The sequence below is a fragment of the Carassius gibelio genome, chromosome B7 (assembly GCF_023724105.1).
Source record: "Carassius gibelio isolate Cgi1373 ecotype wild population from Czech Republic chromosome B7, carGib1.2-hapl.c, whole genome shotgun sequence".
Lineage (NCBI taxonomy): Eukaryota > Metazoa > Chordata > Actinopteri > Cypriniformes > Cyprinidae > Carassius > Carassius gibelio.
The window spans coordinates 14,457,517-14,485,173 of NC_068402.1; the positions used below are offsets into that span (position 1 = coordinate 14,457,517).

Here is a 27,657-nt window from a genome sequence, read left to right on the forward strand (position 1 = left end):
GGCCATGTAAAACATCTTTTTACCTTGTCAAAAACAGCAGTGCATGTCTCTTTAAATGCAAAGAAGCTACTGCTCAGTCCACCCATCTGTTTTTTGTGTATTTGGTGGAGCATTACCATCAAAAGCAAAGCTAATCCATTGCATCCTCAATTACTCTGATGTCAGGAGAGAATGAAGACTCTTATGTTAATTTTTACATTTAATACAGCTCAGAAAAACAAAACTGCTCTATAATTGAGACTGTTTATGTTTTTTTGGGATTTAAAAAAAATTAAGTGATTGCATTTTTATCATTGTAGGGTGGATGTGTCCACACACTAATACACATTTATATGCAAACACCATGTAAAAATGAACTTTGCATCCGGTGTCCCCTTTGAAGTATGCAAAGGCGTCATAAGAGTGGTCCATATGACCTGAGCACTATGTTTTAAGTCTTCTGAGATCATTCATAAGCTTTGGGTGACATAAAGACTGAACTTGAAGTTATTTGCTGATTGCACCTGTGGGCTGTAAACAGCTGTGAACAGATCATGGAGTCAACAAGTTGAACTTAAGAGCTAAATAACCCAACCTGGGATCTGGGTCAATTGATTCATTATATAATTTGATTAAAAAAATTGTTTTAATGCCAGACAATGTTACTGAACATCCTAAAGAGAAAAATTTATTTCAGTCTGGAATTCGGTGAATAATTTTTCTCACACAAACCTTTCATGTGACTTGGACAGAAAACTTTGAATGTAGTGTGTTTTATAATTCTTTTATGATGCTTTTGCATCCTTTTTAAAGTTTGAAACCTCAGTTCAGTGGCAGTTTTATATATACTTTTTCCTTTTCTGTGCAGAAAATAGAAAGTCATTCGATTTGGAATAACACTGGGGTGAGTAAATAATGACAGAACATTTATTTTTGGGCGAGCTGTTTCTTTAAAGTAAACTTAAAATAATCCATCTTAACCAGAAAAGAACTGTGTGATCATGACTGCTTTGTCAGTGTACTCACTGTCCCAAGGTGCTGTTAAATATAGATGTAGATGGAATTCTTTCTTCTTCTTCTTCTTCCCTCCAGAGATTTACTTAACACAAAAGTCAAATTTTTTATTTAATTTGAGATATTCACTTGTATCAAAACAAGCTATTTTTTACTCAAAGCATAACATGGCACTGCAACGTTCTATAATTTACGGCTACATGTCCGAATTAAATAGAGCAGTGGGGAAAATGGCTTCTGGACATAAACGTACTGACCTCGCTAGTATTAACAGGCCACAGCTCACTGACTCTGCCTCGTGCTAGTCCATCAGGTCTGCCTTTCATCAAAGCCCATGAATAGTTAACAGTTTTTATTCAGAATTAGACCATCACCGTGTTTATAGCAATCAGTAACGATTAGTCTGTTTACCTTAAGACCTTCCTATTGATCCAAGACAACAATAAACACTTCAGTGAAGTGGAGTTCATTTGTAACCCTGGATTGTAGCGCTAAATAACATCAAATTTATTTAGGTGTTGATTTTTGTGTAGCCTTTATCTTCTTGTACTAGCAGAGACATTATCATGATTCTGTGGGGTCTACAGACATCAAGACTAACAGTCCCAAGGACCCAAAGCATCACATTAGGCTGTTTAAATTTCATTAGGCAGCAGAGAAATATGCATTGGACAGATTTTCTTTAACATGCTTTAGCCCCGAAGCGCAGGCTGACAGACAGCAGCGCAGTAGGTGGCATGTCCCCATTCATATTCCCCACTGCCAGATGATATCAGATTACCTCTTTGATCATGTGATGTGCAAAACAAAAGTGTAAGTCACGTGAGCATGTGCAAAACTCACTGACGTCAGAGATATGGAGGAGTGGTGCTATTAAGCACTAGAGGCATATGCCAGCGTGTATGTGTTAGAGAACATGCTGTATTTGCATGTGCGAGATCCTACACCATTAACAGATGAGCTGCCAGTAAAAGTGTCGTACATGTGATCCAGAGCATAACACAATTGTTTATTGCGATCCGAGTGGGGTTTCACATGAAGAAAACTTTAAAATGTTGGAGCTGAGTGTTTTATTTTAGTGAGAAATTGGAGGAGTAATCTCACAAATTAAACGGATTAGCTGCTTGATTCAAACCATAAAAGCCATGATATCCCCGTGAATCAGCGGTGAGCTGAAAGCCACTTGCCTGGCCCTGGTCATATCATGTGCACTCACAAAAGAGAGCCGTGTGGGGGAAGGGGAGCTGGCAACTTTCTGGCAACCATACTGGTTTTGGAAATCCAACGTCATGCTAATGTGTCACTAATGCAATGTAATATAGTGTTTTAAAAGAGCTGTGACACAGACATTAGTTTTAAATCACAATGATAACGCAAGATGACTTAAAACAGAGATATAGGCACACACCAGCTCAAACATTGTACCAGGCTGGATTTTCCATTCAAAATTAAATTGAGAGCATCTTTTCAGATTATGATTTTGAATGCAGATTAATTGTTCAAATTTGAATGTAATGATGTACAATTAAAACTTAAATAAATTTGAATGGATGTATTTTTTTAACTAAAAAAGCAAAGTTTTTAAAAGAAACTTAAAATGTTGGCTTGCTAAAGTCTTGAAAGTTAAAAAATTCTAAATTGATGTCTAGGTAGATGTCCAAGTAAATGGATATGTAGATAGATGGATAGATGTCTAGATAGATAGATGTCCAGGTAAATGTATGTCTAGATAGGTAGACAGATGGATCAAAATAATTTTTTTTTTTTTGCAATTCAATTTTATTTGTATAGCACTTTTTATGAAACAAATCATTGCAAAGCCACTTTACTTTACAGAAAATTAAGTTTCTACAATATTTCGTAGTAGCTTATCAGTGGTGACTGTCAGTTTATGTGCATATCGCAGAAATGTATGTAACAATCAATTAAAGACGTAATCAAACAGACGATGAACACTATTTACAGCAATTATTATATGATGCAATCAAACTTATAGCAAAATTGGGTAGTTCTGTATGTTGTTTCAGGGTTAGCATCATCTGAGGTCCTCTGAGGGGTCAGCATCATCTCTTCTCAGGTGTTCTGGATCCAGACTGGAGCTTGTGTAAATCCTAGTTACCACGGGATATAAATCTTGTGGCAAAACCGAAAACAAATAGAGACATAATTAGCGTAACTGTTATTCCAACCAAGTAAAATTACTTAGTTTAACCCAAACTAAAAAATAATAATGTGCATTTAATCAGATATAACTGCAGTTCAAAATTATGAGATGCATTATTTGAATGCTTGGCAAAAGAGATGTGTTTTTAATCTAGATTTAAACATAGAGATTGTGTCCCGAACATTATCAGGAGCCAAAAGTCCTGCGTTTTATGATCTTAGGGTTTGTGATGGATTGTAGTGTGATAGAAGACTAGTTAGGTATGCAGGAGCTATACCATTAAGGGCCTTATAGGTGAGTAATAATATTTTGTAACTGATACGGAACTTAATAGGTAGCCAGTTTAGAGACTGTAGAATTGGGGTAATATGATCATATTTTCTTGACCTGGTAAGGACTCTAGATGCTGAATTTTGAACTACCTGTAGCTTGTTTATTAAAGATGAACAACAACCACCTAGAAGTGCATTACAATAGTCCAGTCTAGAGGTCGTTAATGCATTAACTAGCTTTTCTGCATCAGAAACAGGTAACATGTATTTCTTAGCTTGGCAATGTTTCTAAGATGGAAGAATGCTGTTTTTGTAATATGGGAAATATGGTTTTCAAAAGACAAGTTGCTGTCTAATATAACACCAATATTTTTGACTGAAGAGGAAGTAACAGTACATCCTTGTTCAACAAATATATACACTTGTGTACATTCAAACACAATAATTGGGCATACATAGCAAATGCGAGTTCAACAATTTGCACGAGTAGATTACATACAAAGTCAATGCAAAGACGCGATCAGACTATGGATCAGAGGCGTCCTCGCGCGGGTCTAGAGACGCGATGCCCCGCGTTTGGCGTGTATGCCCCATAATACTAATCTTGTTGATCGTTATAATAGCATACATTTTCTGTAGAGATACGAATCAAAACTCACCTGTCGAGTAAAACACAATCGAGATCGGCATCTCTTTCTAGTTGAAGTTTGTTGTGAAGCTCTCTCCGTCTAGAAAATACAACACCAATATTGATCCTCGCTCTTTCTCTCCTCTTGTCCCAAACTCTTCTTGGGTCGTTTGGTTGGCCTATATGCTTACGTTTACGAGAACCAGGGGCAGGCGGTAAACGGTAATCATGTTCCATAAATAAGTCACACAATCCTCCATAAAACGTGCAAGAAGAAGTAAACAAGGAACCGCTTGAAGCAAGCTAGTGGCTTGCTGGACGCTAGACACTACTTCTGCATTTGTCCACGACACTTTTGTCATGTGGTTTCTACGTCAGTAAAGGCGGTAACAAAGGGTAACCAACGTCATTGACAGGCGACTGCATTGCCCCGTGTCACTGTTTAGAATGGGAATTTTCTCATGATTTACAAGTATTTGAAAACATTAGAGATATTGTTAGTAATCAGCTGGACAAAATATATAACCCTAGCCTAGTGGTTTTTGGATATTTTACTGCAAATATCTTACAAATTGTACCTTTAAAGCCTGCCCTTGAATACCTGTATAGTTTTGCAATCGATCTTGATAATTGATATGAGTATGTCATGATCTATGGTGTCGAATGCAGTACTAAGATCAAGTAAAACTAGCAATGAGATGCAGCCTTGATTAAACAAGTGCAGTTTCTGTGCTATGGTGGGGGCTGAAACCTCTTCATACAGATCTAAATTTTTTCTAAAAAGGCAACCGTGACTTCTATCTCACAAGTTAGATTTTTCTCACAATTCCCAGAATTGGATGCAGTTAAAAAAAAAAAGTCAGAATTTAGAAAGATAAGATAAAAAATAACAATTATCTGTTCCATTTTTTATTTTGAAGAAAAATAAGTCTCTACAGCATGAAGAACAGAGAATGCATTTGCTGTGTTGAATTTTAGTAAATTCCACTTTCATTCCTATTGGAATTCTAATTTTCCAATTTATTTTCAATTCAACTGAAATTCCAATTCCTAAATTGTAAGGTAGCAGTGTATCAGTGATGTTGTATTTTCTTTGCATTTCTTTTTGTGATTTCATTGAAACTGAGAATGTTCAGTTGAGAGATATTTATAACAGCTGTGTGCGGCGCAGCAGCATATGCCTAAAGATAATACTTAATGTAATGAACTTAAAACATTTTATGACTGGTATAGAAAGGATTCAGAGTCAATTGACCTCAGATGGCTTACTGTAGCTGCTGCTTTTAGTACACATTTAAAGAGACTTCACAAACCACAGATTTTTAAGATATTTAAGGTTCTTAGATTAAAGACGGGTGATTGCAGCACCCTTTGATAGTGTGTGCCAACAATTGTACATATGATTGCTTTTATACAGATGGCCACTCTTTCTATTCTCTTAGGGCTGCCTAGGTGATTGATGTAGTCTTTAGTCATTTGCTTTAGCCATTTGTGGAGTAATTAACCTCTCCTAACCTGAGCTTCGGCAACTGCCACTGCCTTTGTTGGACAATTTTTCCCTGTTAACATGTAATTGCAGCCAAGAGAGTGTGTGTCTGTATGTGGCTGTGTGTTTATTTGTACAGGTGTATGAGTATTTTGATAGAGGGGCAACCCTACAGTGACAGCCTGATGGCGGCCCATACGTGAGGAGACTGTATAGTAGCTAAATTTAGAAATGGTCTCACTGCAGTTCACAGAAGTTAATTCATTATTGATGTGAAGGATGTAGATGGGGCTGACGGCCAGGGAAATTTAAAGCCTGTCTAGCATCTGATCTAGGTCTGCTACAGATGACCGATCATAAAGCTAATGATGGAATGGGGAATATATCACACGTGCCTAGCTGGGGGTATTTATTTGGTTGATAAAGATCAATCTCTGAAAGAAGAAGCTGTGTTATTATGATCATATGCAGCATATGGTACACATGCTGAGAATGAATGAGTGTGGAAATTTTATTTTCCAGGCGTGAATACAAATCAGTTAAATGGCTTATGCAGCCACTTTTTGTTTCTCACACCATTAGCACGAATTGCTTCATAAATCATTTATTTTTGTGCATTACTATTCAAAAGTTTCGTATCAGTAAGATTTTTTTTATTCAGCAAGGGTGAGTTAAATTGGTCAAAAGTGACAGTACAGAAATAAAAACAGTAAAAAAAAAAAGCTGTTTCTGAACTTTGTTCATCAAAGACGACTAAAAAATGCATTATGGTTTTAACAAAGACTCTTTAAAAAGACTCATCTTTTTCGCCTGCACTTAACCAACTAATACTAGAACTTTTCCTTTTCTTGTCTTTCCATTAAAAAAAAAAAAAAAAAACTTGGCTATGCGTTCTATACTAGACTAACTGAGATTTGTCATGGCGCTTGTATTCTGTTGTTGTTCTCCTGTTGACCTGACTGCTTCTATTGTTCTCATTTGTAAGTCGCTTTGGATAAAAGCGTCTGCTAAATGATTAAATGTAAATGTAAAATGTAACAAAAAATATTAACCAGCATAACCATTTTAACATTTATAATAATAAGAAATCACCATATTGAACGTATTTTTACTGGATTATGTATGTATAATTATGTAACACTGAAGACCTCAAACTTTTGATCAGTATTGTTATTCACTTGAAGAAGAGTTTTATATTGGCAGATCCTCACAGGTTCTGGGAGCAGCTGATTAGCTTCTGTTGGATTTATCCACCCCTGATGGTTTACTTTGTAGTATTCCCTCAAGACAAATAGAGTATTTCTAACTAGAAAGAAAATCACTTTTGTGATAGAAGTGTGGGGAAACTTGGCTCATAGCCTGAGCTTAATGGAAAAGAAGGAAATTCCCTTTTGTAGGAATAGAGATGTGTGTGCCAAGCTAATTTGACAGTGATGTGTAAAGGTAATAAAACTACAAATGGTCATCAGAGAGTTGAAGAAGATTAGAAAATGTGAGAAACTAAGACAGATGATGTGTGTGGGAAAGGAATGGACTGTGAGTGTGTGTGTGTGTGTGTGTGTGTGTGTGTGTGTGTGTGTGTGTGTGTGTGTGCGTGTGTGCATGTGCACAGAAGGAAATAGAAGATAAAAATAAGAGGAATATTTGAATATATGGGTAGTCGTGTCTGTCTCAGCTAACTCACAGAGCCTAACTGTGGCATCAATCATGTATCACTTCCAAAGACCGCCTCCAATTGGGATCAACACATCACTATCCTCATGACAAGGGGGGGAGGGCTAGATGTTTTGACTGCAGAATTTTAAGTGGATGAATGCTATATGCAAAAGTTACCATTTAAAAAAAATGTCTGGCATCATTACACACCAGTTTTTGTTCCATTACAGCAGCTTTTTCAGGAAAGAAAAAAAAAAAGCTCTCTGAGGAGAGATCCAGAGCTCTGGACTGTTAAACAGAGGCCACGATTAATTATTCAGAGCAAACCACTGACTCCTTCATCTGTCTTTAAATGCAAAATAGCTTCTAAATTATGTGGGACAAAAGAACACAGATCAATAATTTAGAACAGCCTGCTGTGTCTGAGGAAGAGATCGGGTTGGGATGCTCACTGAGAGACATGAGAGGATAAATCACTGACCTGCTCTCCTCTGTCTTTGGTCAAAAATTAGACAAAAACATTTTCTCACAGGTTTCAGGACTGGATGCTTTCATGAATATTTCATTAATGTTTAATAAATGTTTTGAAGTTTGCAGGAAACATAATGTACTCAGTCATAATTGCATACATGTACATGTACATATTTATATTCTTTGAATAGTTTTTATCACTCTGCTTGTCTGTGTTTAAATGATCCATGGTGAGTCTGCAGTTTACGTCTTTCACCAGTAGGTGGCGACTCAACCCATTTAGCATAATAAAAAATGTAAATTTAAATTTATTTTCATTTAAATTGACAAGAGAAATCGTGCATTTGGCATTAAACTGCAACTTATTTTTAGAAGAATAGAAGAGTTTTTAGTCTTGTATGATGCCATTAAGTCTAAAAACCTATATTTACCTTGCGAAATATACTCATCTTTTAATCTGTCACATAGTGACTATGGCAAATTAGCTGTACTTCAGTAGTAGACCATTACAATGTACACATCACGAAGTAGCACCTAAAGTCTCGCTTGAGCAATCACACTTTCTTTGCCGTTCCATCAGCTTTTGTTGCTTAAAGTCCCTATTAAGTAATCTGCGACTGTGCCCAGGACTGAGCATGCGCACTGGCTGATCTAGCCTGAAAAATACTTTTTTTTTTTTTTTTTTTTACTCTATTTGAGCAAAATAAACAACATTTATGATACAGTTGTTGTCAAATTTCATCGGTGATTTCAAACATGAAATTTAATTGTAAGCTTGGCGACCAGTTTTGAAAATCTGATGTTTCCCGATTCAAAGAGATGTTAGTCTGTATTAGTCTGATGGCTGATTTGGTTATGAAAGACTCCCAGCAGTGAATTAGGACCTCGCTGGCACAGCATACAAACCATTCATTCAGTATCTGGGGGCCGGCATATATTTAATATCTCAATAACTGTGTCCAATTTCCTCTTCAGAACCGAAAATCAATAACAATAGAACAAAAACTCTTACGCACAGATGCCTTGCTTTGCATTGAATGTAATGCAATAAGCACAACAAGTAAACAAGCAAGAAAACAAACAACATCTTCCCAGCAAACCAGATTAGCTGCTAATGCACTTTTGCTAGGCATATGTTACAGGTGATATCTGCTGTGTCTGGTGAGATGTTGCACTCTGTGAGGAACGCAGTCATTCTGCCAGATATCACCCCTCCCCCTCTACCACCTGCTTCTTCACCCCTGTCTGCAACCAATGCAACCCAATGCAATTAAACACAAACATACACAATGCTGCACAATTGGCAGATGAAACCGAGACACACTGCCTAGTCTTAAAGTATATTTTAGCTTAGACCCCTTTGTAGCCCAAACGCTGTTGTTGACGCCGGGGAATAACAAGGCTGGATATTAAATGCACTTCTCTTGCTCTGTAGAACATGCTGTTCTTTTGAGATGTAGCGTGCTACATGCTTTTATTAAAAGCCTTTGTTTCCTTAGGAATTAATATACTGTATGTGGAGCTGGTGATCCTTTATTGGAATCTGAGTGTTTAAAATGAAGCTTAGAAACATGCCTGAGGATGTTCCATTGCTCCAAAACGTCATACATTTTACATGGACATGCAGAAGGTCAGGGGAGAAATCAAAGCTCAGAGGCAATTGATGGAATTTTGATTTACGATGAGCTGTATGAGCGCAAGCAGAGTGGATTAGACGTGTACCTGTGTCATATAGTGTGTATTTTTACCATGTTTGTGTGTGTGTGCTGCCTTCCATTCTTGTGTATTGATTTCTGTCATTATAGATTCTCCAAATCATCAATTTGCATTGCTATGGTTATCTTAAGTAAAGTAAATGTTGCTCAGCTTATTAATATAGACAAAGCACATTGAGCCATTTGCAGGATGCTTTGAAAACAGTAGTGAGGCCACTTTGTCATTTCCACCCTGGTGTTTCATTTATCAGAATGATGTATTATATCATTATGTCGCGTTATGCACACAGCGTTTAGGATGTATTATGGTAACATGCACCCATTGGTTTAGTTTTACTTGCATTTGCTGCACACTTGTAACATCAAACACCAACAGGTTCAGTCGCCCCTGAAATGTGCCTGCCACCACTGATTCTGTGTGAGCCGGAGGATTCAAGTCTTTTAGTCTGTTGCTATGGAAACACAGTTGGCTGATGGCAGAGGGGGGGAGAAGAAGAATGATTCTTGGGAAATTCTTTATTTAATGGAGGGAGCATACGAGAATGAGAGACTGAAGAAGGTGGGGGTAAATAAAGTGGTATACGATGTGAAAGGGAGAGAGCGAGAGAGAGAGAAAGAGAGAAAGAGAGGGTAGACACAGTGTTCATACAAGATCAGATCTTTCCAATTCACCCAGCTTTGAACTGAAGACGGGGATGTCTTTAGGCGTACATGTGTATTCATATAAACTCTGCTTTGGTCCTGAATTAAACTGAGCTGTTTAATTCTGAGAAAGGCTATTCTACAGTAAGAGGATGAAAGCCATGTTGAGCAGCTTTAGGCTTGGATGCTGCATGTCTTATTTACAGGAAACAGTGAAAATAAGCATTCTGCTTCACTTCCCTTCACAAATTCATTCCTCCTTGGAGCTCTTTACACCTTCACTGGTGTGGGTGATATCTGACCCCAGGAGAGGATGACAGGGCTGTTCTGAGATTTAAAAAAAGCAACCATGCAGGTGAATGAAATGTGAGCTGTAGATGTAGCAAATATTTTGAGGTTTGTTGTTTTATTGTATTTATTTATTTATTTGACTTTCCTCAGCATTATGACTAAAATCTTTGCTCATGAATATTTTTCCCCTTTGAATTTAAATATGGTCACAGTAGCATATCCAGGTCATATTTCAACTCAAAAGCTAAATAAATTCAAGAAAATTCAGCAGTGATATTTTAGTATCATTTATATACTATTACATTTCTGTTAATATCTTGAATTTGATTATATAAGTGTTTTCTGTTAAAATTTATTAAATGGTTTTGTCATTTCATTAGTTTTTTTTAAATAGATTATGATGTTTTAATAGTTCATTCAGTTATATATATTAGATTATTTCAACTGAAATTATTCAAAATGAAAAATGCATAATTTTTATACCTAAACACCCCCCGACCCGACACACACACTCAAAGTTTTAGTTAAATATAATAACCTTAAAATGAAGCTTATTTTAGGATCATTAATCATCTTTGTATGGTGACATTATTTTATTGATGGGTATATGATGGGTGTCTGGGTATATTTTTCTCAATAATATAACAGAGAAACAGAGAACATGTTTACATAAATCAGCTTTGTTATTATTATCTTTTTTTTTTTTTTTTTGCTTTTTGCTTTTTTTGCAAAAAAAAAGGGTGGTGTTGGCGCAGTGGATAAGACGCATGCCTTTGGTGTGAGAGACCCGGGTTCGAATCCACTGTGAGGCACCAATGTGTCCCTGAGCAAGACACTTAACCCCTAGTTGCTCCAGAGGCGTGTGACCTCTGATATATATATATAGCAATTATAAGTTGCTTTGGATAAAAGCGTCAGCTAAATGAATAAATGAAATGAATGAAATGAAAAAAAAACTTAACATTTACTGCAAAATGAGGACTTTCTTTCTTTCTTTCTTTCTTAACAAATTTCCCCATAAATTATTCTTAGAAAGAAATCAAAGTGCTCTTAACTCATCTAAACGTTAATCTGTTGTGTTACTCCGCTGTACCCGAGGTGTATTCTTTTTGATTTTCAAAAGCCTGGGGTTTCCTGTTTCATGCTCATGAGAGCTCACCACAGCATGAGGGAGATAAAAGAGGGTGATGATACTTGAGAAAAGTGACCTGATTAAGGAAGATCATTTGGCATGTATTCTGTTTCTGCTTTTATAAACATCAGTGTGAATCATTTAGCACTCAGAAATATGGAAAGAGCATGGATCATTTTCTTGCAACATCATCTATTAACCATGTGGGTGTTGTTCAAACAGTACTGTATGTGCTCGGTTGGTATGAGTGTTCATGAGCAAACAGTGTTTTCTGTCTGTGTGGACCTGTGTGATTTGTACCCAGTGCAGCCCTGTACCCTCAGGCTTGATTCATCATGGTCCATCCCCTCTGCTGTGCCCCATTAGGATCAGAGCTGCTATTTCTGTCCTCTACCTGTGGCGGGATGCTCCCTGCATTGCCTTCATGCCTCCTCGGCCAAATTCCATTAAATAAGGGAATGGTTTGTTTAAGGTCCCTTTATAAAAGAATGCTCTGGAGGAGTTTAAAAGAAGTGATGGGGTCTAATGGAAACCTTTTAAAGAGGCTGAGCAGAGCTGACCAGTGGGCTGCTGTCTGGAGCTACTTCAGTCAGTAAATATACTGTGATCTCCTGCCAGAGCTCCACATTGTCTGCTTCTGTGTGTGTCTGTGAGAGAGGGAGTGAATTAGACACAGAAAGAGGTGTAGGAGGAGATTTCACCAAAGGAACACCAAATAAAACAGACTAAGAGAAACTGCTCTTCAAAGCCATATAGAGTCAAGCAGATATTGACCGTTCCCTTAAGCATGAGCTAAAGCAATTATGTGGAAAAATATGCTGTCGCATTGAAGGTCACAGGTCAGTCAATGCTGTAGTATTTCCGCTTTACTTTTTATTGGCCAGATTTATGATGGCTAGGTTTGATAAATCGCTTAATCAATGCTCAGATCATTTAATTTAAAAGAGGCTATCATGATTAATTTGAGTCAGGTTTTTATTTGCTCCTCAATTTTGTGCTGAAAACAGATGGATTTTTATTGAATATCAAATATACACTCACAGAACCAATGTTGAGAATATTCTTGGAGTCTTAGAAATTGACCATGCAGAGCTCTAAACTTAAAGGGTTAAAATGACGTTTGTGAGTAAATGCCTGCAGAATCACTTGTTAGTTCTATCATGTCAGCATAATATTTGTGTACTGTTAGATTTACATACATTACTCCATGACGGTAAGTTATCTCAGATGGAAAAATCAGCTTCATGGCTTAAAGTGATAGTTCACTCAAAAAATGAAAATTATTATCATTTTTCACCCTTTTCATTCCAAACTTGTATTGCTTTCCATAACTTAAGGTTTATAGTGATATGAGGATGAGAAAATGATAATGGAGTTTTAATTTTTGGGTGAACTGTCCCTTCAAACCCGCACATTTCCATCTTTTACACACTAAAAATAATAGATTGAAATACATTTACATTTATTTTAACATGATTCATCTAATTTGCTTGATGTAATATTTTCCTTAAACAGTGGGTCAAGATAAGACAAATGTTGAAATAAATGATGTGCGTTAAATGTTAAACATTTGAATATAAATGCCACAAAATAATCTCTAGTCAGACCAAATGTAATGCATTTATGGACGCAGAGCTCAAATTGGCTGTATTTCTCATAGTGTCCTGCAGAGGTCAGAGTTTTACCACATTCTCTATCTACACTAAAACTGTTCGGACCAAACTGCACACAGCATGCTCTCATACCATATAAATATGAGTTAAAACACATTCCTTTACTCCAGCTCACTGTGCCTCAGTGCTGTATTTGAGAGCTGTGATGTCTTTTGATCTGTTTGGGGTTGCCTTGAGAGCAACACTCAATAAAGAAGAGCCTGTTAACTTGATTAGGCCTGCCATGCTGTGTGGAGCACAGTGCTTTAAATCAGTGTGAAAGTGCACTTGTTCCCTGATGGGTGGACATGTAGGGAAGAAGACGACACTCAGTGTGCAGTGACATTGATGAAGCTTGAGTGGACCTCAAAACTGAGCTTCTCCCGACAGAGAACTTGCTAGATGATTTAATTAACTCAATTGATATTATAGTGGCCGCCAGTGGAGATAGTTATCTTTCTGTAAAGTTTATATACTGTACACTGCCACCTCTTGTTTTCTGTCTTGCTGGTACAGTATGGAGAGAGGGAAATGAGAGACTGAAGTAATATTGAATCAGAAATTGAAGAGTAAGTCCTTGTGCTTTGGTCTATTTTGAGAAGATGGAGAATGAAGGCATTTTATGTGGATTTATGTAGCCTGTTTGAAGAAACCCCTTAAAACTGAACATTTCTGAGTAAGAGACCTTGAGCTTTATGTGTTGCAATTTTCCAAGGTACTTCAAAATACTGAAAAAGAGGCTCATTAATTATGATATATGACAGAAACGTCCCCTGTATGACACAAAACTGCAGGATGACGTGTGTATATATTTGTACAGTTATTTTTCTCATGAGTCAGGCTTTCAGTGAAATTACTTTAGTAGTGAACATGATTTCTTCAATTGCTGAAACTGCATCCCTGGCATCCATCTGCACCCAGATGTAAATAAGTAAACTCCACAGTTTATGTGGTTATATTGCTGGTCAGCGTTATTAAAGCATGAAGTAGTTTGAGAAATTTATTAGCTCTGTTAGGATTGACTCTTTCTTCCTTCAAATTCTTATTCTCTCTCTTCTCAAACTTGTGAAATGTAGGAAGGGGTCCACAAAAAAACGGTCATTCTCTGAATGGAAATATTACATGTTATATAATTTATCTCACTCAAACAGGTATCGTCCCAACAGCACTCATGACTTCCTCTCAGCTAATGCTTCGGCTGTTCTGAGGGATTAAGTGTACACTACACTGCTCACCCTGTTTTCATTCAGTAAGATACTGTTACTGTTGTAGTGAGACAGTCTCAGATAGGGACTTCCAGACAATGCTGGGGTCTTTCTCTCATTGGATTTCATTTTGTACGAGAAATCATAACCAGGATCATCTTCTGCGATTATTTTGTTATTATTTATTTGTGTGTGTATGTGTTTAGAACGATGTCCCATGATTTTTTTCTCTCTTAGGATTAAGTCTGCCATCAGTAAAGCTTACAGCTTTTGTTTATTAAATTGAACAGCTACCACTGGAGTAAATTGATAGCTGTTGGAAAGGAGAAGGGGTGTTGATTTATGTAGCTGTCTGGCTCTTTTACTGTGCAGTTAATCAGTAAATGTCTGATTTGCTTCCCCCTCTCCTTGTGACATCTACCAGTCTTTATATCTCATAAACATTGTTCGATCCAACTTATTTTGGAGTAAATTCATCAGTTTTATCCAGACATGAAGGGGATCGGTGTCTGAGATTACATTGTTTTTGTTATCATGAACCCTTAGTAATAATTCCCAGATGTTGTATTGCACAGCATTGGGGAGGTTTCTCTGAGATGTGTGCAAAAAAAGAAGATACTCTACCACCCTGTTCCTGGAATATCTTAGCCTACACCCTTATCAGGAATGAAGTGTATCATGACAACAGCAGCTGGATTTAATAAGAGTGAAAACATCTTACAAAACAGAAATAACGAAAGAAGTGAAAAAGGTGCGAGTGAAAGAGTAGGGAAGATCCGGAGGAGAGAAAGAACCAGAGATGTTAAAAAGAGAGCGCACAAGATAAAGTGTTGTTCTAGTGCACAGCAGGCCAAGATGAAAGGAGAGGCTAATTAATGCTGGTGATTAAAGCTCATCCTTGTGAATCCATGATGTCATTGATCATCTGAGAACTCACCGGCCCGTCCAAACACACCAGACAGAGCACTTCAGTGAACCTTTAATCCCGCTCACACATGTATGTGTGTATGCAAGCAGAGAAACATGTGTACATAGACAGCCAGTTGTTCCTGTGCTTTCTTTTCATGTCTTGCCCAGTATAGATTAACCAATAATATATCCAATTCATGAATGTCCGGCTCTGCTATTTGGCATAAATACATACTTGAGCATTTTGCTGTCCAACGGTCATGCCTTAACTTTGCAAATTCTAGTATTGCAATGGTATTGCATCCTTCTCATGGGCATTTAATAATTTTTGACTTCTTAAAGGGGGGGTGAAATGCTCGTTTTCACTCAATATCCTGTTAATCTTGAGTACCTATAGAGTAGTACTGCATCCTTCATAACTCCAAAAAGTCTTTATTTTTATTATATTTAAAAGAGAAAGATAGTCTGTACCGATTTTTCCCGGAAAAACACGAGCGCCTAGAGGCGTGACGTGTGGGCGGAGCTAAAGAATCACGAGCGCCAGTAGGCTTTTGAGTTGAGAGCATGTGGAAGCTGTGACACAGATCCAGAGGCTGAAATTTAACAAGAGCAGCATCAGCAAAGGCGCTATGCTATGTGGTATGTACTGAAACTGTATATATTTGCTTAGCGGTTTTGGAAAATGACTAAGTTCCACTTTATGTCGTCTTTTTTTTTTTAAGCTGTACATGTGGAAAGTGCAGTTTGATGACAACATCGCATGTTGTTTACTTGATGTGCTTACGGGCTGATAGCTAAGTTCACAACACAGAGATATTTGAAGCAGTTTTACTCACCGCATGCGGTTCCAACACACGATCGTGACCCTTTTCCGTTGGGACTGCATTATCCTTAAGAAATAAACGATGTGCAATCCGAAATGCAGGGAACAAACAAAAACACTTGCACAACTCCGTTGATGCTCTGTAAAAATAAACTCCATCCAGTGGTCCCTTAATGCTGTTTCTCTTTTGGTAATCTGTGCAGGGTTGTCTTGCCCTGGCAACCAAAAACACACTTCTTTTGTGACTTATCAATGATTAAATACAAAATTAATATTAGTTATGAAGATTGATGTGGTTTGGAATTGGTAAAATGTGCTTGGGAAAAAACATGAATCAAAATAGCAACTTGCATAGTAATTATGCACACAATGTATAGCAGAATACTGTATGTGTTTACTACTGTTTTTTAAATGTGTATATATATATATATATATATATATATATATATATATATATAGTCAAATTTTAACATGGGAACTTTAATATTGTGCGTTATACAAAAAGCTTTTTGAGAATGAGTTGCTTGCATGTTTTTGTGAACATGTGAGAGCATATGAAGCATATTGAGAGCATATGAAATGCCTGTGTTGTCTTTTTACCTTGTGCATTTATGCAGGTGCCTTGACCAACAGACCTCAGACAAGACCTCTTGTGTTTTTCATTTCCGCTTCTTTCTCTTTCTTTCTGTGGGGGTAGAATGAAGACCTCCTGTGTGCTCAGACATTCCTCACAGTTTAATGAAATTAAGAGTGAGGCTTTGTGAGGAATGTGCTTTGGAATGTTTCTGTTATGATGGCTGGTCCCCCTTCCACTCAACTAGGCCACAATGGGAGTGCCCTGTCAAACGAGTCCAGGCTCCAGAATGCCCTGCTGATTGTGCCTGTGTCCCTGTCACAGATGTGAGGAGACTCTAATTTTAGAGCGACCGGTTTTTAAATCGATACCAGTGCGCCAATCACCCGCGGTGTCATCTGAATTATGACACAGCCTTGGTGCATGTCAGGGCGCATTTGTGAGGCTGTGACGCAACTGACTCACACACACACTCTTCTGTGTGCAGAATCCTTCTTCATTACCCATCGGGCTTCAGGGGTCAATCTTTATAGTTGCTGGGCAGAACAACATGTCAATGCATGAATAGAAGAGGAAGCTATGAATTATGTATTTTGATTTATTATAGAAGAGTAAACAGAGACAGAAAAAGCTGTTTTTTGTTTCTCCTGAAACATTAATTAAGTTCATCTGGATATAGAACTTATTCTCATGATAATTTGCATCCTTAAAACATAAAAGATTTTTGACTTTTACAGCAGTTCTATGCAAGTCTCATAAAAACTGCAACCCAAATTGGTGGAATAACATCATGAATGTGTAATTAATTCATATGCTATATTTCATCCCATTCCCAAACGTTAATGCATTTTCCTTTCCTTTGGAATGCATACAATTTATTTTCAGCAGACGGGAATGCTTTCAATCCATGTAAGTCTCCTTTAGAATCATTTTATACATTTCCAAAGATGCTTGGAATTAAGAAAGGATTAGTCACTCTTGATTGAATGGTTAATTTAGCATTTGAATCTGTGCTGTAGCGAATAATCAAAGAGTAAAGAGAAATTTATTGAATATCCATTTAAGTAATCGGAGCATTTCTTCATACTGCTTTAATAAATAGAGGTCCGGTAGAGCTTATAGCTCAATGAGTTATGCACAATGGTTCAACAGTCTGAATTTATAGTGTTGTAAAATTTGAGTGAATGGAATAAATTATTTATTTTTAGTAGATGGTAATAATGTACAATATTTTTTTCTTTACTTATTGCTTCTTTTAACATTATCAGAATTTGCACACACCTACAATTAAAAAAAATGTTCAATTGAATTGCCTTATATTATCACAAGTTTATTATATATGTTCCTTTCTTAAAACATACTACTTGCTTTATATGTATATAATATATATATATACACACACACACACACACATATATATATATATATTTATACTTTATTTCTTAAATATATCAAAATATATTTACAATGTATATCTAACCAGTCTTAAGAGCTCATAGAATGCCGCGTTTTATGTTCAGTGAGTATTGCTGCCATGTTGTTGCACATTTGACAAATACATTTTGTATATTTACTAGTATATACATTTTTACTATACATCTATGTTTACTATTTCACTAGTATATTTACAAATTCTTTGGAGGTGGCAGTATCTCCATGCACTCCAATAAATAATGGAGGGGTTAAGAGACTAAGGCATAAAACAAAATTCACAGTAAGGGAAAGAGAAGAAAGGCTGGCATGCTGAAGCGATGTATTACTTCAGACATCACTGATGTCAATGCATGGCTACAGGATAGTCTCTCAGTCACATTCTGCTCCCTCCCTCCCAATCCATCATGTAATTGATCAGCAGTGCATAAGCACTCCACCATCTGACAGTACTGCTCCACACACCAGCATCCAGTAAGACTTTACTTGAACTCTCATTAAAAAAGTAAACACGCCTCAGCACAACTAGTGATGTGAGTACACATGCTGTATATTACCATTCAGTTTGTGATTTTTTTTTTCTTTGAAATAAGTCTCTTCTGCTCAAAGGACTGCATTTGTTTGCTACAAAATAATACAATAATATTGTGAATATGATTACAATTTAAAAGAACTGTTTTAAATTGTATTTTTTTTATTTTTTAAAGTTATTCCTGTGATGTCAGAGCTGCATTTTCAATAGTCACATGATCCTTCAGAAATCATTCTGATATGCTGGTTTGGTACTCAAAAAATAACAATAAAAATAAATAAATAAAATACATACATAAAGCATTTATTTGAAATAAAAATATTTTAAAAACAATCTTATTGACCCCAAACTTTTGAACAGTATTTATGTAATTTATTATTTATTTTGAGTGTGTGCTGACATCAATCATAAAGGATATACTGTACATTTACATCGTACATTTTACAGACTCAGGCTTCTAGAGTTTTGAGCTCTATTGCCTGGGATTCTTCTGCACCAGTGGACATGGGCTGTAAGGCTGTGTCAGTAGTCATACTTTTGGGATTGTAATGACTCAATGTCACATTTTGAGAAAAATTATCAAAAAAGTGAAACTCCCACACAGCAGCTGACTTTCCCTCAAGCCTCAGCTGTTGACCTTCCTATAAGCCTGAGTGTGTGAGAGAGTGGATATTTGTGTGTGCATTTATGACAAAGACAGAAATACTGACAGAGACCAAGAAAGAAAAAAAAATCAAGAGAATGAAAAATCAGATGGACCTCCAGTCACGTCTATAGATTGATATCTATTACTATGTTAAAACTGAAATATCTGGTTTTACAATTATATATGAATATATACATGCTAAATTAACTACTTTATGATAGTATCAGTTGGCATTCAAATGTTTAGGGTTGGTAAGATTTTTTATTTATTTATTGAGAAAATAATATACATTTTGTTCAGCAAGGGTGAATTAAGTGCCAATAAAGACATTTATAATATTACAAAAGATTTTTCATTTCAAATAAATGTTGTTCTTTTGAACTTTCTGTTCAAGAATCCTGAAAAATGAAATGTATCACAGTTTTCACAAAAATATGAAGCAATGATAATAACCAGAAATGGGGAAGTCGTGGCCTAGTGGTTAGAGAGTTTGACTCCTAACCCTAGGGTTGTGGGTTTGAGTCTCAGGCCGGCAATACCACGACTGAGGTGCCCTTGAGCACGACACCAAACCCAATTGCTTCCCGGGCGCCGCAGCCTAAATGGCTGCCCACTGCTCTGAGTGAGTGCGTGCACTTTGGATGGGTTAAATGCAGAGCACGAATTCTGAGTATGGGTCACCATACTTGGCTTTATGTCACGTCACATTCACTTTGATTAAAAAAAATTTCTTGTGCAGCAAATCAGCATATCAGAATGATTAGGATTATGTGACGCTGATATCTGGAATAATCACTGCTGATAATTCACAGGAATAAATTACTAAATAAAATAGGAAACCGTATTTCAAAAGCATTTTTTTAATATCTTGCCAACCCTAAACTTTTGAACAGTATTGTGTAAATTGTCTTAGGCGTGACTACTGTCATGGGAAATGCAAACTCTTATTTATACATATTTTACTTTTACTCTTGTCCGGACACAAACACACAAATGGTGTTTCCCGGTTCTCTGTATTTGCAAAGTACAATGTTTTTGTCCCAGACTACAGCAGTGAGCTACATTTCAGTCGTCCACTTACCATAGCAGCAACAGACGGCAGCGGTCCCTCCCCGTCTCCCTGTGTCTGGTTTAGACTGGCTTTCAGCTGGGGGATCCCTGTTCTGCTGAGCTCATCAGACTGACCCCCTTCAGAGAGACGTGGTAGCCTCTGTGGTCTACAAGCAGTGAATGTGCTAAAACAGCACAGGGTAATCACTTGGCATTAGTACCTGTTGTGTAAAGCATTAGGGGTAAGAATTGACTGGTGGGACTTGTGCTCTCCCACTGAACACTAAAGCTGATAAAGCTTGATCCTGGCACCACTATAGGGCAGATTACTAAGAGTGGCCTGGCTTACACACTAACATGTCCCAGCATGCTCTGGCGCCAGGCACCATATTTCCTGTGATGGAGAAGCAGTTTGCTATCTGAGGAACTTCCTGTTATCCTTTCAGTCTCCACCTATTAGCATCAGTCTATGTTTAGAAACACACACATCAAATGATACAAGAAGACAGATCCATTCCATCCTTCCATCCATCCAAATATTGACTTTTACTGTAAGTCTAGGTACAGTACCAATGCAATGCAGTGCCATGCAAAATAATAAAAATTTTTACTAAATAAATTCTGCAAAATATTTTAATAATAATGTAACATTTAATAGTAATGATACTTTTGTTTATTTTACAGAACAATAATAATATTTTCCATGCTTATCTTTATTTCTCTTTTTTTTCTGACCTTCAGTTTAAAAAAGGACAATACTTTATCTATTAATTTTACTGATATTTACTAATGTGGTGCAACATTCAAAATAAAGGTAAAATACCTGTAGAATCAGTACAGAAAATTTATATTTTTACAGATTTGTTGTTGTTGTTATTGTTGATCAAAATATCATAATTGATCTTCAGGTAAAATGACAGACCTCATTCTGGTGATAATATGCCAAAATTCTCCAATCATTTAGTCATAATAGACTGCAAGTTTAGTCAACACCAACTCAATAGAACCAAGTCATAAACCTACTTTTCTTTTACATTTTCTTTACACAAGGAAAAATGTCACTACTTCTGTTTCATTGTGATCATAAATGAATGATAATTATAAGCTAGCCATACTTAGAAATGAATTTGGTGTGGAGGAGCATTCACTATGAACCATTATCACTTATAATTAGAATATCATGAACCATCACAAGTGTTTGCTTTGAAGGATACAGCCCATGCAGGCTATAGTTATTTAATTAAATCAATGCATATCGCAATTTCAATTTCATTTCAGTTAATCGTGAACCCCTACTTGCTAGTGAAGGTTGAGCTCTGGAGCCAAATCTCCCAATAGAGCTGTCAGTCACATGGCTGTTCCTTTAAATGCTCCCTTTGTGGCTGATTTCAGCTTAGCTTTGACATGGAGAGATTTCCAGCAGAACTGCTGAGATAGTACCTTCAGACCTGATCAAAGTAGGGTTTTAATCATGGCTGACTCCGGTGACATTATCAGAGCATTATTACCCCCATTTACCATGAATCACATTACCTAGTCCCATCCGCACAGCACAAAATCAGATTTAGCGCTCACCCTCCTGCCTCACAGGCTGCTCTGATTGGAGCATAACTCAATTCAGCACACACAGGCAGTCCCATTTCTCTCATCTTCCCACAATCACTCATAATGTGACCTCTTTAAGAAGCAGTTCACCTGCAAAGAGGAGAATTTATAAGACCTCCCACTCTCGTTCTTCTTGATTTGGGTAATTCTTCGTGGAGCTCTTGTGTGAGTGTCGAACTGAGGAATCTCATGACTCTGGGATGTCAGTGTGTTATGGATGAGGAGTCTTTAAATCACAAAATGCTCTTGGCATTGTCTAACTCTTAATGAGCCCATCTTACTCTTGTTTCTCTTTGTTTTTTGTTTTTTTTGTTTTTTTTTTGGTGTCTCTTCCTGTTACTTTTCCTCATCCTATATTTTACTTGACATGCTTAAGCTAAATTTCACCTCCTCCGTAACTCCCCTGCTTATCTCCATTTCATGTCATGGTAATAAGTCTACTTGCTCTATTATTTGAATATTAGGGTTCAGAGAGATTTTAAAATACATTTAAGCAGCACCAAATCAGCATATTACAATGTTTTCTGAAAGATCATCTGACACTGAAGACGTGAGTAATGTCTGTTGAAAATTTTGCTTTGCATCACAGGAATAAACTGCATTTTAAAATATATTAAAACAGAAAACAGTTATTGTAAATTGTAATCATAAATCACATTTTTTGTGTTTTTACTGTTTTTGGTGAGTTTATAAGAGACTTTGTCTAAAATCTAACCAAGCCCAGACTTTTGAATGGTAGTAAGTGTGTACAGTGTGTTGCACGTACATTTGTCAGGCACACGCAATGGTGCTGAGTAGACGTTTCTGACTGAAGAGCTCTGTAATTTTTCCTTCACTCTGATTGTCTTTCTAACAAGCTTCATTCCAATCCAGTTGCAATAGTATGATAAATGGCTTGACGGTTGAGCAAATCTTTTATGTATTATTAGATGGGATTAGAGATATTAAACCTGTTATGAGCGTTCTGTATTAGTCTATCAGATTGATTTTAAAGCAGGAAACAGTCATGCTCGGAGAGGAACGGTGCTCTGGTCCTGTTTGCTTACATTTGCTTGAGACTTTTAACAGTTGAATGTGTGCAGAGCTCTGTCTGTCATGATGCCAGGTCTGTGTTTACTCTCTGCCTTTGGCATGCTTAATGCCCGAACGACCTCTCTTCCTGACAGAACCAGGTTCAGCCAGACCAACTTTATGATCTCCTTAACGCATTGAGCTCTTCAGACTGGAAATTTGTCTAATGTGTTCATGAATTGTAAACAAAAAGGCATCTTTATTCATTTTATTTTGGTGCATCTGCTTCATAATGCTTTTGTGCATTTTGCTTCTTAAAATTTTTACACCTTTGAAACACGCAGATGTTTTTCTTGAGAATTGATACTGGAGGACTCATTGTAAATATAACAAATAATCATAAGTAATGCCTGTTTATACGTGGACTACATTATTCTGTGTTGAAACCTTTAAATGTTTTCTGCTGTATTCATCTCGAAAATCATTTTTGCTTGTACTTGCATGCATCGGAGACCCTTTATTGAAAATAAACTGCGGATGGCAGTGAGTTAGCCTCAGCTCTCATGCTGACTGCATCATGATTTTGTGATTTAGGCTGAGGGGCATCTGCAGTCATGTGTCATTATTTACGTCACAGATGACCTTGACCATGTAAATGTCTTTTTCCTTCCTCGCGTCTGGACATTGTGGATCTTTTCTGGGAAATTCTGAGGAGAGAAAATGAAAATGCCATACATAGGGAACAGCTGTGAGAAAACATTGTCACATATGTATGAAAATATTCAATCTACATTTGTCCTTCAGTTGAACTACCGAACTTTCCAAGTACAAGCTATGCTTATCTCATGTTAACACTGCAATAGCATTACAATATGATATTCTTCAAAGACAATCTTAAATCCCAGGTAATATGAACAGTGATGTACAATGCACAACTTGACCCACAGTTGTCATAGTTGAGCCATCACAGTGGCATTTGTTGCAAATGTCATCAGTACAGTTGGTATCCTAAACCATTTATCAACATTCTTACATACTAGGATAAAACATGACACAGATGCTAGAGGCTTGAAGCATGACTGACCCAAACTGTTACAACTGTTCCCATTCATGAGAGTAGTGCCTGTGGAAGTAACATTTGACCCTTAACCAGTTTTAATTGAATACTGGTGAAGACTAGAGATTGACAAGAGCTGAAGTCTGTGTAAAATTGATTTTACAGCAGCGCTATAGGCTAATGAAGTTACAGTGTGACCAGGGTACGGTGCGGAGGTGAGCATGTGGAACATATTGTGTACTAGAGCAGCCTTGACCTGCACGTTCTGCTTACTGATAGCAATGGTTACAGTACTAATTGTGTGTTACTTCTTGAACAGTTAGTGGGCATGACCTCAGAATGGCTAAGAATGCAGGACCTTGAAACATGAGCTGTATCTGAATATGTGACACCAGGACCACAAAACCAGTCTTAAGTCAATCAGGTATATTTGTAGCAATAGCCAAAAATACATTGTATGGGTCAAAATTATTGATTTTTCTTTTAAGTCAAAAAATCATTAGAATATTAAGTAAAGATCCATGAAAATACCGTAAATATATCAAAACTTCATTTTTATTTAGTAATATGCATTAGTAAGGACTTCATTTGGACAATTTTTAAGGCAATTTTTTTTTACAGCTTTACAGTGACGCACACAAATGATGCTATAAATTATATGACGGATGATGTATTTCTAGATTTTATTTATATTATGTATATAAAACATACATTTAAATGGTAGCAAAGCTAGTACTTACTTAAAAGAAGTGCCTTCTCAGAGAATATCTGATTTCCAACCCAGACGTTTTTAATGTTGAACATGTACTGCTTTTGTGGTGCAAAGGCCACAAATGTCCGTCTGGTAGTGATCGTGAGAAAAGCAAAGCTTTTCAAAACTTTGAAACCAGTTGCTTTGCAAAATAATTCAAATTGCTTATAATTTTGCAAAAATAAAAGCAAATGCTCAGTGGCATGTTCTGCTCAGGATCAGCTTATAACCAGCATAAACCAGCTCATGACCAAGGACCAGCCTAAACCAGTTTAAACAGGCTACAATGTTTCAAAACATGCCTAACCAGTTTTTTCCATCCAAAAATCTGTTTACAAAAATATGGATCTTCACACATGACATGCAAGAAAAAATAAATTAATCACATGCACGATTTACTAATTCGTTCCCTGTACTAAAACGTGCAGATAATTACTGTTTCATTCCCTCGATTTGCTAATTCATGTGCACAGTTTACTAATTTGTTCCCTCGATTTATAAATCGCGCACATGATTTAGCCTACTATTTTTTTCCTGCATGCCATGTGAGGGGCTCCATGCAAAAATGATTAAAAACTAGGACAGTGAAAATGAAAAACCCAATCTTTGTGATCTGATTCATTATCTTGGAGCTATACGTATATGCAAGAGTTAATGTTAATGTATAAACCTCCATTCATTCTAGAACAATTTATATCAGCAGCTGTGGATTAGTTTTGTTGACTGATGTACATTGTCCACTGTACTGCTTAAATGACCCTTTATGCACATAAAAAGACAACTTATCACATGTAGCCTGGTTTCATTCTGCAGCGATCCTATTATGGCCCCTATAGAAGCAAGACTCCACACATCTGACATCTTAACTGCTGATCTCATAGAAAAGCCTCCCACTTCAATACATAAACCTGTTAAAGTGAGCCATTGGTCTCATCTCACTGAGGCGCAGCTTTAAAAGTTACTCAATCTCCTCTCTATATGTCATGCTGATTCTAGCTATAATTCCAATGTCATATTGCCTTAGAGAGCATGAGCTTTCGGTTCACAGAATGCGTTTTACACTCCACAACACTGGCTTTTAAAAGTTTTTCATTGAAAATGTTTATTGTGCTGCCTTTTTGCCTCTTCTTCCTCTTTTTTGTTCTGTGCAAGAGTGATGTATTTTAAGATGCAGTGTCAAGTTAAAAAAAACTCAAGACCATTTTTCATTCCAGAATTTGTGAACCGACTCTAAAGCTGAAATTATACTTCAGTTTTGATGCAAACTCTTCAAATATACAAACAACTTTACAAAAACCCTTTCAACTATATTTAATTTGATAGCATGCATGAAAACATAGACACTAGAAAGTTTTTTTCCCTTCAGAAGTTATGACAGTAAGATACCTTTTGTATTCCTGTGTACTAGACTTGATAGAGTTCTCCTATTTAAATAGCGAGACACAAGAAAAAAAAGAGAAGTGGTTTTGAAATTTTAACATGAGCGCTGTGTTTTTAGGCCATCTAGCACATATTTACATAGAAAAATAATAGAAAAGCAGCAAAATGGAATGCAAAATTGTATTGTGTGTGAACAGGTGCTGTTTGTTCACATCCGTGTGAGGCTGTTTGTAAGAATATTCTTCCCATGGTACAGTGACAAACAGTTATATCTCCCTGTCAAACACTCTTAGTTAATGACACTCAGCTTTCTACCAGTGAGTAACAGAAACACACTTTACTTCAATGCTGAGACTGTAAAAGGAGTATTGTGAGGCTTATGCTTATGATGTGTGTTGCACATGTAAATATGCGGCTATACTGGTCCTGCCATTTGGAGATTAGTCTCTTATGGCTGCCTTTATGATGAGGGAGGAAATGAATAGTGAAGTGTGTGCTTCATGCATTATGTATCTGTTTGCTTGCATGTTTACATGAACATATTTTTGGCTTCCTCTCTAGAATCCCTCTGCGGTCCACATCACATTTGTGATTTGCCAGGAAATGAGTGACACTAGAAATAGGCACTATACAAAGGAAACATGCATTATGCAGTTTGTATGTTCACAACTGCAAAACAGTCATCCCTCATCAAAAGTTAATTACTGTAATCTACTTCATCACGTCAATGCATTACAGCGACTGTCTGATAATATTAAGAAAAAAATGTCAACCTTGATATTGCCTTTCTTTTTAGTAGTAATATAAGCTTTGTGGAAATTATTAAAATAATAAAATAGAATAAAAGTGCTTTTGATTTTATAAATAGGATGATGTAACCAAGTCTGTGATGTGAATTATTGAAGCACAGGGTGCGCTGAGCTCTGTCTCCACTCATCAAAGTTTTGGAATGTACAGTCTATATATACACATGTAAATTCAGAAAAAATTGTCTTGGACAAAAATAAAACAAAGCTGTTGTCTATCCCTGTTAATGTCATTACTGTAAATGCCTGTTGGAGTCTGAGAAGAATAAGGACTATTTGTTTGTTATGTATTTATGATTGTCATGGAACACTGAATAAATGTCTTTGTGTGATTAAAGGAGCATTGTTTGCCATCTTTGTCCATAAAACAATGGACTCTAAACAAGTCATATGTCCATCTCTGAAATCTCAATCCGACATTTTAAAGGAATAGTTTACCGAAAAATTACTAATTTAAATAAATAAATACATATTGTCTTTCCACTTATTCAAATTATTTTATTTTATTTAATTGGTGAATAAGGGGTGAACTGTCTCTTTAAATGGCAGAAAAAAAGGAGCAGCATCATCCTCATATGGTCTGGGCCTAGTTACATGAAGTCTGCTTTGTAACTAGGCTTTTTGGTAACTGATAAGACCAGTATGTGTGTTGATCTGGCGGTGGCTGTGGCTAATAGCTCTGCACATGCACATTTGGCCATGACCCAGTGGGTTGAATGGAGGACAGCTAGTCTCTCTGGGCTGAGCCTGGCCTGTAACCACAGCACTTGAGGGA

General features: G+C 36.7%; 1 protein-coding gene across 15 annotated transcripts in view; it reads left to right on the plus strand.

Moving 5' to 3' along the window:
* tjp1a (tight junction protein 1a) overlaps positions 1–27,657 on the plus strand; it is a 100,332-nt gene that overhangs the window by 12,466 nt on the left and 60,209 nt on the right. The window lies entirely within an intron of this gene.